The following is a 15125-nucleotide window of genomic DNA, read 5'->3' as shown; positions in this document are numbered from 1 at the left end:
CTTCCTATTCTTCGTCTATATTATAAACCGGCAAAACTTTAACTGCGCAGTTAAGAATCGTTGGACCCAGGCATATATATATATATATATATAAATATGTTTATATACATAGATATATAATGTACACCACGTACCCTAAGGAACGTTCACGTGCCGTTCAGCAACGGATTAGTTCCAGGTTCAAGATTTTGCCTACAGCAACCGTGCACAGATGGAAAAATAAATTCTTTATATAACTGTTGACCGCTGCTTTATTCTTCCAGGCTCTTTCCTATTTTTAATATTTTTTAATTTATTTTACCTGCGATCCCATTTTTTTTTTTTTCTTTTTTTTTGTCTCGCAACTCCGTTTCTATTCCTTCTCCTTTTTCGTCGCGATCGCGCTGTGGCACGGTGCAAATCACTCGTACGTACAATGTGGCACAAAACTGGTGAGAAAAGAGTTGAATAAGAACGGGTATCGAGTCGGGTAGAGGTAATGAATTGAAAAAAAAAATTAAAAAAAGAAAAAGATGTAAAAAAAAAAAATTCCTACGGTTCGTAATAATATTGCAATCAAGGTCCGACTGGCGGATATACTTTTACACGTATATTTATATATATATATATATATATATATGTGTGAACATATTATCCGTATCTATGTAGTTACACCTGGATAACTGGGCGTCTATAACGTATAACTACCGATAAATTGCGTGGCAGTCTGTCGATCGATGACTGTGAAAAATCGCGACGACGATAGTGAAACAGGACGAGAAATCGGATGGTCGCGAGTAAATTCACGTTGTTGAATAATGACGGAGAAAAAACGTCATTTTTCAAAAATCATTTAAAATAATAATAATAATAATGATGATGACGATGACGACGATGATGATAATGTCGCACGGGGCGTGAGAAAATTAAAAACTCTAATTTTTTATTACACTGACGCATCGATACACGACAATTATTACTGTACAAATTACGCGAAATATTTTTATTGCATCGCTTTATACAGTCCAATATATATATATACTAGCAGCCCATCCCGGCTTCGCACGGGCATATAATAATATTAAGTAATAATATAAATGTTATTTTTCTAGAAACTCACTGTAAACATTGTGTATTTTCTTTTATTATATTATTATATGCCCGTGCGAAGCCGGGATGGGTTGCTAGTTATGCTGTTAAAATGTAGCTTATATGACACGTTCGTAGATTTACCATAGCAGCGCCATCTATTGATTACTTACTCAACCCAGTCGAAAGGTATCGACATCTGTTAGAATCATTCGGAGTTAACAGATAATTGTGACTGTCAAATAATAACAGACAAATAATTAGCAATATATTATAATTGCGACTATAATTTGAGATTTAAACTATCCTATCTCTCAAGTTGGATCGAACTGCACATGGTGTGCGTATTTTATTGTAATCGGTTAAGTGGTTTAGGAGTCCATTGAGGACAAACATCGTGACACGAGATTTATATATATTAAGATATATATACAATAATATCGCGTGACTAATGCCAAAAGGGCGTACTACAGCAGTTAGATAGGGATCCATGCCAAAAGGGCGTATAAAAAAAATTTTTTTTGCCATTCGACTTAAAATCACTCGAAACGTAAAGATCTGCAAAAAAAAATTTTTCGATGTACTAACGCCAAAAGGGCGTATCTCAAGATATACGCCTTTTTCTCAAGATATACGCCCTTTTGGCTTTAGGAAATTGCCGGCCTAAAGCCAAAAGGGCGTATAAAAAAAATCAAGATTTTTCAAAATTTTGAATAAAAATTGCATATTATTGAGTAAGGAATAAATTAGAAATTATTATCAAAAAAATAATACGCCCTTTTGGCTTTATAACTTGAGATATACGCCCTTTTGGCTTTGAAAATTTTTTTTTCATTTTTAGGCTTAGAATATATTGACAAAACGATTGGCACAAAAAAAAAAATTATACGCCCTTTTGGCATTAGTCACGCGATATATGATTTGCCGAATACGCGATTAGTTATACGTAACGTACGTAAAATATGTTTGTATGTAATAAGTATAAGAAAAAATAACGAGTTTGGTTTTCTTTTTTTCTCTTTTTTTTTTTTTTAATTATTACACTATGATTCGTTGAATTAAAAACATGCGAGTAGCCAGTTTCGTTTCCTTATCGCGCGGGAATTTTAACAAGAGTGACGAAAATGTATTGCTGTTGTTGTTGTTGTTATTGTTATTATTATTATTATCGTAATCGGTGAATGTCGAAGGTCAATATGTTTCTTAAACTGCGATCGGTTTGTCATATATACACCTACGCACGCCTAAATATATGTGAATATGTATAAATAAAACGTGCGTATTTGTTTAACGTATAAGCACCTACCACGCGTCAATGTATAAAATAATATCCAGTTTAAACTAGATCGGAAACTGGTTGCTACGGTGCCTGCTTTGATAATGATATATCGCGTATCGATATACTTGCATGTACTTATACATACATGTATGTATATAAATATGAATGTAGATACAAGAAATCGTAATGTTACAAGTCCAGGTCTTTGAGGCGTGATTCGGTTATAAAATTCTATGATAATTATTACCGACGATTGATTATGCCGATACATACAATATATACATGTTATACGCGTATACCAACCGATATGGTTATGTCCAACAGTTTATACGTAATGTTCGTGTAAAATTTGAAGAAGAAAATAAAGTGAGATGGAGAAAATAAATAACTGATGTAAATGATGAAAGGAAATACAAAAATTCTCAAGTTTCTTTCTTCCTTGTAACAAGGAACGTACGTCCGATGTATTAATACAAACGATAAATAATTGGCTAATGTATTTTTGTATTTATTTATTTGTATTCTTTTTTTCAATCATTTTATTCCCTGCAGATGTGCGAAAATTGTCGTTAGACTTGAACTTCCCTACGTTGATTATTATCCACGCGATCTGTAATGTTATGTAATAACGGTGTGAGGGGTTACCTTACGTGCGGTGCATCGATGTGACCGGAAGTCGTCGAGCAGGGTGCGACGCGTTGTCCGATAATAAAGTCATCCTGAAATTATAGACGGAGAATGAAATTAATTGAATTTATTTACCGAAACAATTCATGTACGTGTATCGTGTAAACACGAATTTTGATTTCTTCCAACTAACGAATAAAAGAAAAACCAGTTTTATTTTAACGAAGTTTGCTTTTTAGTAGAAACCAGAAAGATGTTTCGGATTATGAGAAAAATTACCTACTCTTTCAAAACATTTATTGTAAATAACAATTGAAAAAAACTTCAGATTTACATTTAAATCACTTTTGTACAAAAATAATATTGTTTCGGTTTTTTATCATCTGAATAATTGAAACGACAGATTTTCTTCAATCGGGAATCAGACTTTTTCGAAAAACATTAATTTTCATCCGTTTAATATCACTTGACGTGTAATAAATCACGTACACAAATCCCAGGCACAAAATCTCTGTATACTTTTGCTAGGGAAATTATCAAATCGTTATTATTTCACCCAAGACTACAGAAGCAAACTTCCAAGGGTCGGTGTATATATTTTTCCATCGTTTTGATGCATGAGAAATAAAAAAAACTAATTAACTAAACCGGGGCACAAAAATAAAATGTTTTTTTTTTTTTTTTTTTTTTTTCGTTGAATCAATTTAATAATTCCACCGTGAGATTTCCGCGGTAAAAATATTTGTGAAATAATAATAATAATAATATGTATCGTACATGAACCGTTATCTCGTATAAATAACGCTCGTAAAGCGGCAGTCCGATTAATTATCAATTATTTCTTGTTCACATCCGTCAACGCGGTTTTCAAAATATTACAATAAGTACGTACATGTAACATCATGTATTACGTACATCTAATCAATCTCCGGAGGAATATCATTTCAAATGCATGCGTGTCAGTGTCACGGCCAATCGGCGGTTATCTGTGCGTATAAAATATATGTACGTAAGGTCAGGCAGAAGAGCGTGAATGATAGCAAGAAACATCGCAGATATGAAACGAAGCCGGACGGCGTGAATAGATTACAAGCGGAAATTGTACATCACGAGGTGTTTTCCCCTTTCTCGAGACTCTGGGCGAGCGTAGAAAGTAAAGAGAAAGATAAAAAAAACGTCGGGATTTCTCGCTGCGTCACTATTTACATGTAATAGTAAAACTGCACGGATCATCGTCGAAGTTGAATGAAATTTTTCATTCAATTAACGTGATATGAGGTTTGCAATTGTTTGTCGCGATCTATGCATATATTTATAATTACACGTTGTACGTGAGATTTTTTAAGAATTTGATGTAACAAAAAAAAAAAAAGGAGGAAGAAGAAGTATCATCAAGCTTCTTCATCAGTTATTATACACTAATCAGACCCGTTTTGCACAATTTATACAGCCTGTTTTACTCGGGCAGATCTGAGTAAGAATTTGAAACAAGTTTCATGTAAATCGGTCGACTGGTTCTCGAGTTTATAACAAACAAGGATGCAGTTGGTACGAAATTGAGGTTAGGTTTTCGTAGTGTCAAATTTGTTCGCAACAGCGCATGCGCGCAGCAGGGTTGCCACCCTATCGGACGAACATTCCTTTAAATGGCGCCGAAACAATTATTTACATTTCTTGTTCGGATGGCACGACAATAATTCTTCATATTTCTCCTTTTCAACAGTGATGTTTGACGCTACTGAAACTCAATAAACAGAGGAATACGTAACATATTTCATCTTTTCGCTCTACAATATAGACAATTTTCCTGGTAATATATAATGATAATTAGTGGACGAGATAACGCAGACTGATTTATATATTCTCCAATCTGAATTGTAAATGGATATAAAGATATTAGGAACTTTTACTTATGTAATGTATGTTTATTTTAATATTTAAAACGACCAACTTATCAAATAAATGGGTTTTAAAATTACAGAGTCTATCTAACTCATGCATATCTTCTCAGAGACCTCACAATTGATTGATTTTTAGTCTGTTGTTTCGATTTCACAGACCATATTTAGATATTTCGTCAAAGACCTTCAGATTTTCTTCAGATTCCAGCCTAAGCGACAAAATTTCATAAATAAGAAGACAACTTTTCTTTTTTCTTTGAACGATCTCTAACTTCTCTACATCTAATTGTAAACAAACGTCTTCAAGGTTGGCAAAGCTGGCCAGCAGTATTGAAAAGACCGCTTTTAACTCGTGGGACAAATATTGAAAACACGTGTGGCAAAAAGACCGTTGCCTCCTTGCAGCGCACGATTCTTTACATAACAAGAGTATGTCACGCGTTTTTTACCAAGCACAAAATTGAGGTTAGGATCGCGCAATGTCAGGTTCGTTCGCGACAGCGCATGCGCGTAGTACAAAAAAAAAACCCACTTTCAACTCCTAGTACTCAAAAGTAGTCCTTTCAGCACTCCGCGCATGCGCCTTCGCAGTCTCTTTCTACCGTCATAGAAACGGGTACATTTTGTACGGAAAACACGAATAGAAAAAGATCTAAAACATGCTCGCGTTATGTTAAACATTTTCTACGTTAGTATAGATTTAGCCCGAATCGGCTCGGATCGAAGCGTCTTGCGGATTGACAGAGAGATAGAGAGAGAGAGAGAGACAGAGAGAGAGAGAGAAACCTCGTGATCTCGACGAGTCTCGAGCTCGCACAGGCAGCACGGTTTTATCCGAAGCACGTGCAGGCGATTCGCGATCAGAGCCTCATTCACGGCTGGAATCGAGTCTCGCGCGTCGAAGTCGACCGAACGTTCATCCGTGACTCGAGACGGCCGGCAATCAGCCACGGGGCGAATTACCCAGACGCCCTTGAGTTGTGCAACCGGATGACAAGGAGAAGTTACTATCGGAACGGCAACGCCAACGCGAAAGACCCTGCGGTGCTTTCCGAACCTTGTTATACGAGTCTATCATTGAATTCGTGTTCGTACCTTGGGTTCGTTCTATTTTTAGAATTCGATGCTACTGGTTAGGCGTTAAGGTGTTATATATTTTCGTTTTCCAATCGTTGGCGAATAAGTAGAGAATTTCGATGCAGATTCCGCATCAGCTTCGTACGACATTTTGAATTTATGTGGTAGGGAATTTATTTCTGGTGATTAACTTTACTCGGCGATTCTCAACTTTTGACTAAAAATGGTTATTAATTTACTACGAACTTGTGAAAATTTTTATTCATCTACGACTTCGGTAGCGGCAATTGTTTTTTTTTTTTTTTTCTTCATCTAAGACCGTTATTTTCTCGCTTAAACCATAAATTCAAGATGGCGGACAAAGCTACGGGAGATTCTGAAATATATTTGGAAAAAAAAAAATAAATGAACAGCGCATCTACAGCTTCTATTCGTCCGTAATGTGCAATGATCATTATTGTTAGTGGATTATAAGCGGATTATGAAAATACAAACGAAATATCGTTGAATATTAGTCACCTGGTTTTTTTTTTTTTTTTTCTACTTACACTAACTGTTAAAATTTATTTTTAACTCATTCAATGAAACAATTGTGTGATTATATCAATTCCGTATACCCAATAATTGATTTTAATTGGTGTATAAGAAGCGTTTGAAACCACGGCATCCATTATTTTTTATTTTATTCTTCCTTTAGTATTTTTCAGGGCGTGACCAAGAAATAAAAAATAAACAAAAAAAATTCGCATCAAAAGTTAACAGGACAAAAACGATCTATACTCAAACTAGCAATGATTTCGGTAATAAAAAAAAAAAAAAAAATGTTTCCCATTTTAGACGCAAGATCTTGCAAAGTGTATTTTCCACGTCATGTAACAAAGTCCCGCGACACCCTAAAACAAAAAAAGTAGAATAAAATTGTCAATTATAAGGTTCACAGCCTCATCAAGATTGTCCGAAATGCCCCGTACAGATATTATCATACCATATACGGACGTGGCACATACAGCAATAGCTACAAGTGTACGTAAATCTTTCAAACGTTATAAAACATGACGATCTCCTTATAGAGGATATTTTAATAAAAAATTTTATTGACTGATTCACCGTAACACATATACCTAACTTTCAGTGGGTGTATTAGGTATGTCGCGTGCGATGATGCATAATATGGGAAGAAACGGCGAGTTCACATTTGCAGTCTTTGCCATGTCCCACCTACCTAGATGATCTCTCTCTCTCTCTCTTCTCGCTCTCTCGAGTAATCGCGTTGGTCCAAAAAACATTTAGCATATTCTCACGTACCGTATAACCTCTGTACACGAATGAGATATAGATCTAGGTATATTACATCGAATGTTGTATAGGTTGGTAGGCATTGGTATGCGTGGAAACGCGTTGCGAGAAATGCGGGGAATGACGTCACTCGACGATACTGATCGTGAAATTCATTCGCCGGAACGTCACTCGCTATACCCAAGACGTTGCTTTACAAGCTGTAAGAAACCAAACCAAATCGAAGCAATCGAAATCGTTATTTTTGCCGCGTGTTTAAAATCCTGTAGAGAATCAGGTTCAATCGGGTCTTACACTCTGTATACGTAACTGACATACCGACAATGCAATGACTCAATTTCTAGAGTCAAGGACGACAAGGAATTCTAAATTCGTTTGTAATTAACGTACACACTGAGAGAAATTTTTATTTACGGTTTGCCGCTCAGTCCTTAACTATTTTCATTTTTTAACGCGACCGAAAAATATAGTTCTAGGTAGAAAATGAAAATTAGTTTTCTAGCTGTTACCGGAAAGTCTAGTATCCGTTACTATTCTTTCTCATTACGATCGCTGTTGCTATATTTTCTTGCAGCTGTTGCGAAAATTTAACGCTCGTGCAACGATAAATTGACGTTAAAGCCTTGTTTGACTAAAAAAAGTAGAGTAAATCTCGGAAACTGATTTTGCGCTGCAATAACCAAAAAATTATCGACGATAGCGCAAAATGGTTAGGCGTACCTCGTTTTTCGTAATTCCAACAATATTCAAACAATTTTTTTCAACGATACCTGTTTTACTCAATTTTTCTAGTTGCTTAGTTGCTTCTAGTAACTTACTGTCTGACTATAAATTTACAAAAAAAAAACACAGCCAGCGATATTCCGAAAGAAAGAAAAAAAAAAAAAAAATGTAACTCGGCAAGAACGAGGTTCATTTCATCGAAAGATTAAAAAATTCCACTCTTACGATATTCAAAACTCCCCGACTTTTCCTCAACTTTTACATGGTGTAAAAAAATACGTACACAACAATCCTCGAATCTCTGTACAATAATCTCATAACTTAACATTACACGCAACTGTTGTAACGAGTTTAAAAATATCAACGAAATTTCATACCTCTCGTTATAAATGTAACAGGAATTACATCCGTATCTTTTTGTGTAAACGACGATAAGGAGAACGAACGAACGAAATGGCGAATCTATCTACGTACATATGTAGGTGTACTTGGTTAAATGCATGGTGTGTATGGTTATTGTATAACTCAAAATAGGTACCGTCGAATGGTTAAAGGCGAGAAGTTGAAGGGAGATCGAGGGGAATCGACCAGAGAAAAGTGGTGGTTAGAGGGGAGAGGTTGGTAGGTAGATACGACATTCTTAGAAGTGCGCAGCAGCAGCAGCAACTGCCTTTCGCCGTAGTCCAAGAGTCGTGTGCTTCTCTCTCTCTCTCTCTCTCTCTCTCTCTCTCTCTCTCTCTCTGACTTCCACCGTCGGTACGCGCGTGCAAATGGATAGACAGAGACAGAGACAGAGAGAGAGAGATAAGAGATGCGGAGAAGGGGAAGAAAAGAAGGAGAGGGAGGGATGGTGGGTAGGGATTGGGGGGGGGGGGAGTTTTGCGATAGGATCGCGTGTTCGGAGCGCTGACTTCGGCGACTCTTGCCGAGGGCAATATCTCTCTCTCTCTCTCTCTCTCTCTTTCTCTCTCTCTCTCCCCGACGGTAGGTATAATGCACACTATATGCCATGCGGATCAGGCAAGCTTGTGTTTGTAAATATTGATTACACAACGTTTTATACGTCACGTGCAGTCGTGCATGGTCTTCGACCAACTTGTGTCCCAAACCTATTACATATATACATAGGTTTGCGACTCGAGAATGACCAAGAATAATCGATTATTCTCCCCTCCCCCACCCCGGCAATGCCGATCAATCGAGTATAATCGATTATTTTTCAAACACGATAGGTTTTTGTTTTTGTTTTTTTTTTCACACTCACGTGAACTAAGAAGTACAAGTATCGATATGCGTTATTAAAGTATCGATTATTATCATCTTCTCAATTACCGTGTACACACCTATTTGATGTTATTGGTGAAAGACGGATGAATATTTTTACATGAAATTGAAATATATTTTTAATGAAATTGTCGTATTGTCGGAAAACTTTTCCGCTATTCGGACTAGGGATTGGGAAAATTTATGAAATTTTTTTGATTTCAAATGCACAGTTTTAAAAAGAAAAAAAGGATGTGATCGATTAATTCTTTATCGATTCGATCGAGTAGTGTTGGATTATTTTTAGCCTAATGACCACCGCTGTTAAATGCGTTAAACTCTGGACAACTTTGTGCTTTTCGTAGTACCATGCTAACTTACACATGACGCACCATTTCGGGAGTTTCACTATTGCTTGGACAATTCAATTTATATACTCCATGCCGTCCGTAGTCTTCGGCATTTACGGCCTGCAGTTGGAGACGAAAAATCGAATACTGTAAGGTACGAGCAATGGTCGTAAAAAAAAAGCCTCGGAGCTATGAATTCGAATTCCTATTTCCCACTCTTTTATGTGATATATTTATGTGAGGTAAATTGTTTTTTATTTTTTTTTTTTAATACACGCGAGGACACGTTTATCTGTATATTTATATATAATGTGAGAGTTTTCATTCGTTTCAACGTTATAAATTAAACTTCCATTACCTATTAACAAATGGATTTAGACGTAGATGAAGATCTTTTGCCACAAGCTTCTGAAATTCTTTGAATGAATTTGTCGATCGATTCGGATGACATATCGGCAGGTTGGAGTATCAAGTTTAAGGTATTTGCCGCAGGACATTTTTCGGATCTTATAATCACTTATTTATTGGATTCGAAGATATGACGAATGGCCATAATTAATTGAAAAGAAAATTTATCTATCGGTGCTGTACGACGATTTATTGAAATTTATTTCAATATCATTCTCAAGCTTCCCATCGCACTTTCAATGTCGAATTAGCAAAATATTTAACCTAGTTGATTTAGGTGAAATTCGGACGAGAAATCAAGCCCGAATGCGTGACAAGAAACTGTTCGAACCTGACACTTTAGAGTTAAAGCAACTTTCCAGCGAAGGCATTTCGAATGATACAAATCTGCTAACGACCTGATTCGTTTAACCCAAATGCTTAAACTCCATCGATCTCTTATAGCTAATTCTTAATGCAAAAGCTTGTCTTCGATCAGGTTTGACGGAATATCCAATCTATTCGCTTGGCGATTCAAGGATTTAATCACGATTCTCAAAAATAATGGTACGTTGGTAGGACAGAATATGCAAAATTTGGAAGATGAATGCATTCGACCCTAACTTATAGATACAACACTCGCATGTCGTCAAGTTTCTCATAATAGGTACCCATCATCTCTTCCATTGAAGACGAAATTATTTTATCTGTGTAAAACTCTCAAAGAATAAAAACCAAACCGATGGTGAAACGTTTCCCCGAAATTGTGAACCCCACCATCTGTTTTGCGTCAGGGTACGTTGTACATCATGGCTACACTCGAGACATAACAGCCACTAAAAGCACTTGAAACGCAACGTCGAACCGTCGGTTTCGTACAAATCAACCCCGAGGGCAATAATTTCTAGTATACCTGGGTAGGTACCGTAGTCCGAACATTAATAATCGTAAGAACAAATGATAAGCAAATCGAAGTAGAGGTGCATCACATTCGACCGATGAAACACTTCCAATTTTTCATCAGTCTGCGCATATCCAACATGACGACGTCACAGAAATCACGCAAATAGTTTACTTGAGGTTACTACATTCATTTCGGTGTATTCTGTTTGCTGAAAATTGCAAATTTTTTTGTGGGATAAAACGTTGCGTAAATAGTAATCCAAACACTACCAGGACAAAGTATCAATCCTACACGACGTCACCTTGGATATCTGTTCCGATCGTTTCACCTTGTTTCCTTGCATCGTGATCAATAGTGATAAAAAAAACAAAACAATATTCAGGGGATGAAAGACGAAGAACGTTGTTAGACGCAGGAATGTTTATTTCCACCTCCTTTGCGGTTTGGCTTGGTTTCATAAATTTACGACGTCATTACGAAGATACACGAGATCATCCACGTATAGGTGTACGTTACCCATACAGAGAGAGAGAGAGAGAGAGAGAGAGAGAGAGAGAGAGATATGAATGCACTGTGTATATATATATATCATATGGACACACGCATAGCGAAGCGAGAGTTAAATGTATAAATAGATTCCCCCGTGTCCCGGGAGTGGCGCCGATAGTCTGTGGCTCGGAACTACATCCTCGAGTTGGGATTGGTCGGAATAAAGTGACGTCATATCTCCTCACCCTACCCCAAGTGAGACACCACCGAGAGTAGCAAACAAGAATCCGACCTCGGTTTTTATCTTTTTCCGAATGCTTGGGTCCTACCGTTCCTACACAAGTCTTCCCTCCAGTACGCTCCAAGGAAAAGACGCCGTCCCGTCCGTCTTCTTCTTCTTCGTCTTCTTCTTCTTCGTCCCTCGGGTGCTCATTTCGCGAGTAAGAAGTGCAGCCCCTCTCTCTGCTCCCTCAACTCCACGCCCTCGTTTCATCCCCCGAGTCTCCGAAACCCTCGGCACCTTGCCATAACCTTGAAAACACGCCAACGTAATCAGTCGACCGCGTCTCCTTTTCTGATCTTGCCCAGATCGCGGTTACACATCGATTTTGTCCATAAGAGGGGGAGTTTTTTGCCAACGTGAAATAGACGTATTCGTGACGTCACGGTTCGTGTTATACATGACATATTCAAGATGCGTGTATGTACGTGACGTTGCTGGTATTTGTAGGCGAATAAAGTCTCGCAAAAGTCGGTCGAAACCGTAGCCACGAGAATGGTGTGCGAAAAAAAGAAAGTTAAATGAAAACAACGCCCCGAATCATTGTGTGGTATGAAAATGCACGCGTCATATACCAATATGCCATTTTTTGTTGACACTGTATTATAGCTTTCGACCGCCATGACGGTACGACTAAAACTCAATCCCCAACCCTTTCATGCGTACGTTTTTTCCTACATGCGATTCACTTGATGTTTTGCATTAGTGGGCTTTTGGGGTCGCTGATTACGAATCTGAATTCGAAATTCGAAAATTCAAAATGGCTGATCCAATATGGCGGTCGTAAATTCAAAAAAGTTACTTGATTTTGATAAAACTTTACGTTACCAGGTTTTTGGGGTCACTGATTATGAATCTGAACTCTAAAATCAAAAATTTTAAATGGAGACAAATTGCTGACAATGAAGAAGAGACTCGTAAACGACTAATTCCCTTTCTCCTTGTATTCTAGTATTTCAAGTCCCTATTTTTTCGAGTGTTGGGCAAATAATCAGGATCAATGTCTTCCATAGTTTTCTCGAATGATCGCTACCATGGTTTATAAATACATTAGAAACGTACAGAGAGAAGTGCGTATGAAGTAGCAGCGAGTCGATCGGTTCGTTACAGACTCGTTTCTCGAAGCAGCCGTTGTTGAATGTTTATTGCCTATACACACGTGCCATAAATGTATGACTTAACGGACAATAAGTGTCGTGGGTGAAATCAACTCGACGCAAGTAATAAACTGGACGAGAAAACGTTAAATTTTTATTACCAGTAGTTATTTCATATTGACTAACGACGTGAGGATGATGGAAGAATAGGTAGACACGTAAGGGGTAGGTAGACGAAACTAGAAAAAGACACTTGTCTCTGACAGTGTAAAATATTTATAGTGACAAAAAATTATGGATTTGTCACGCGTCACAAATTTCCCTTTTAATCATCGTCGAATCTATAATTAGTCCCTTATACAGCGATGACAATAAATAAATCCAGAGTACGAAATTGAGAATACAATTTATCTTCGTTCCGAAATTTCTCGGAATCGCTTTCGTCTCTCAATATGTATTTTTATCCTCCAATGATAATCAATGTGTTATTGTAACACTTGATACCTTATACACCGGATGATAAGCATTACAGTGTCAAGCTTAAATGCGACGTACAACAATCATAACAACAATGTGAATAATTTCGAAAGGGGAAATAGTTGCATACGTATGTATGCATGTACCTCGTCGTCATCTTCGTCAAAAACAATCCAGTCCTCAATTATTTACTAACTGACGTTACGGATACGTGTAACTGAAATGTTTGTCGGCTTCATTATACGTTGGCAAAATTATAAGTCGCTCTTCTGGATTGCAATAACGCGTAGAAAAATTTATTAATTGATCCATGACGACCATATATATGTATATATGTATAATAATAAAGCATAGTTTAAGAAATTATACCATCGTTATATAAACGCTACAGATCCCATCCCGAGGGAGACGATATTATTAATATTATATCAAATTGAGCGGACTGATCAAGTCTAATGACGACGATGATCAGCGTTCTGGGAAAATTAATCCTAACGAGACTCGCTTTCGTCAAACTTACAAGGCATTCGCGAGCCTTGTTTTGTTATAGACGTAGATCCATCTCGGCGACGTTACATCAGTAGTATAAGGAGGGCGCCTAGGGTGAAGGCTTAAAGATTTTCTTAAAGATTTTTTAGGTATTTTTTTTTTAAGACAAAACGTTGAAATCAAATTTCTCACAACTTTCACGTTATATTTATCGACATTTAAGCAAAATTTGCGAATTTTTTGGAGACGAAATATTGAATACAACCCAACGTATAACGCCCGATAGGAACGTATGTAAAACAAAAAGCGTAGACATAATATCTGAAAGCAATAGACTGATTCTGCTCGAATTTTAACAGCTCTTTATTACGTGCCTGTACATATCGCGTGAACTAGGATAACTCAAAAAATTCACAAAGTTTGTTTAAACGTCGATGAATATAATGTGAAAATTATGACGGATTCTGTTTCAATGGTTTTGCTTGAAAAAAAAATAAAATGTCCAAAAAACCTTTAAATAAAAAGCCTTCGCACTAAACGACCCCCGTAAGAAAGACATCCGTAAGTGATATGAACGTGACGAGATTCGAAATCGATAACTAATATTCCCTGCAATTGCGACATATCGTATGAATGGCATGTGTAATTGATAACAGGCCACATTTGGAGAAGTTTCGTCGAATCCGAAAATCTCTAAAGTGTCGAGGATGGATACAAATCGTCAAGTGTAAGCCTCGCAGCTTCGGAGCTGCGGCATTATGCTCTTTTACGTGTAATAGCTCTCCATTGATAAGCCGCGGGAAGCGTAGACTGGGTTCCGTAATATCATAATCGTTCCGTATATACACATAAGAGTTGATTGTTATATTATCGTCGAGTTGATGCTGCGGTTGCTGCCGTTCAATGTCAATCTCTAACGTTAAACAACGACGTTATAAGGAGAAACGGTGAGGGTTACACAGTCCGGTGTAACAAATGAAACGTACATTACTGACCAGCATCCATGGTCAAGTTCCACCTCGCGTTGTGGTTATACGGGACGTACAGTCGGGTCGAAAATTTGTCGAAGCAAGAAACGGTCTTACAATTAGCAAAGGTTCGAAAAGTCCAACGTTCAGCGTTGATCGAAACATGTAAAAGAGTCGAGAACTTGGTTAAGAAGCAAGTCCTTAGATGATATCCAATAACTGAGTGTTCCAAGTATTTTCCTCGGATCATTAATTCAGCGACTTTGTATGGTTTTTGATGTAACTGTAGATTAGCTTCGGTGAAACATTTTGAACTATATATTGTTTCACAGCGATCTTGACCCAACTGTCGGTTCCACACATCCTTAATAGATGTAACGTAATACAACAACCTCGAGGTTCAATTCCCAACCAACCTTCCAGTGATGACTTAAAACTCTGAATGCTTAA

The 15125-nt window shown here is 37.2% G+C and overlaps 1 protein-coding gene across 3 annotated transcripts in view; it reads right to left on the bottom strand.

The window, feature by feature from the left end:
* LOC124298482 (probable cytochrome P450 4aa1) overlaps positions 1–15125 on the bottom strand; it is a 28455-nt gene continuing 13330 nt past the window's right edge. The window contains exons 8-9 of one of the 3 annotated variants that reach the window (XR_006906819.1): positions 2993–3066; positions 1–428 (exon numbers count right to left, since the gene is read on the bottom strand). The gene's annotated coding sequence lies outside the window, so the exon portion shown is untranslated. Of the gene's footprint in view, positions 429–2798; positions 3067–10888; positions 11896–15125 lie in introns of those variants that run through there. The other 2 variants (XM_046750548.1, XM_046750547.1) reach the window with 2 other exon arrangements.

Source organism: Neodiprion virginianus, chromosome 2 (genome assembly GCF_021901495.1).
Source record: "Neodiprion virginianus isolate iyNeoVirg1 chromosome 2, iyNeoVirg1.1, whole genome shotgun sequence".
NCBI classification, from domain to species: domain Eukaryota; kingdom Metazoa; phylum Arthropoda; class Insecta; order Hymenoptera; family Diprionidae; genus Neodiprion; species Neodiprion virginianus.
Note: the sequence above shows the minus strand (reverse complement) of the source record. Positions and strands in the feature narration are given on the sequence as shown.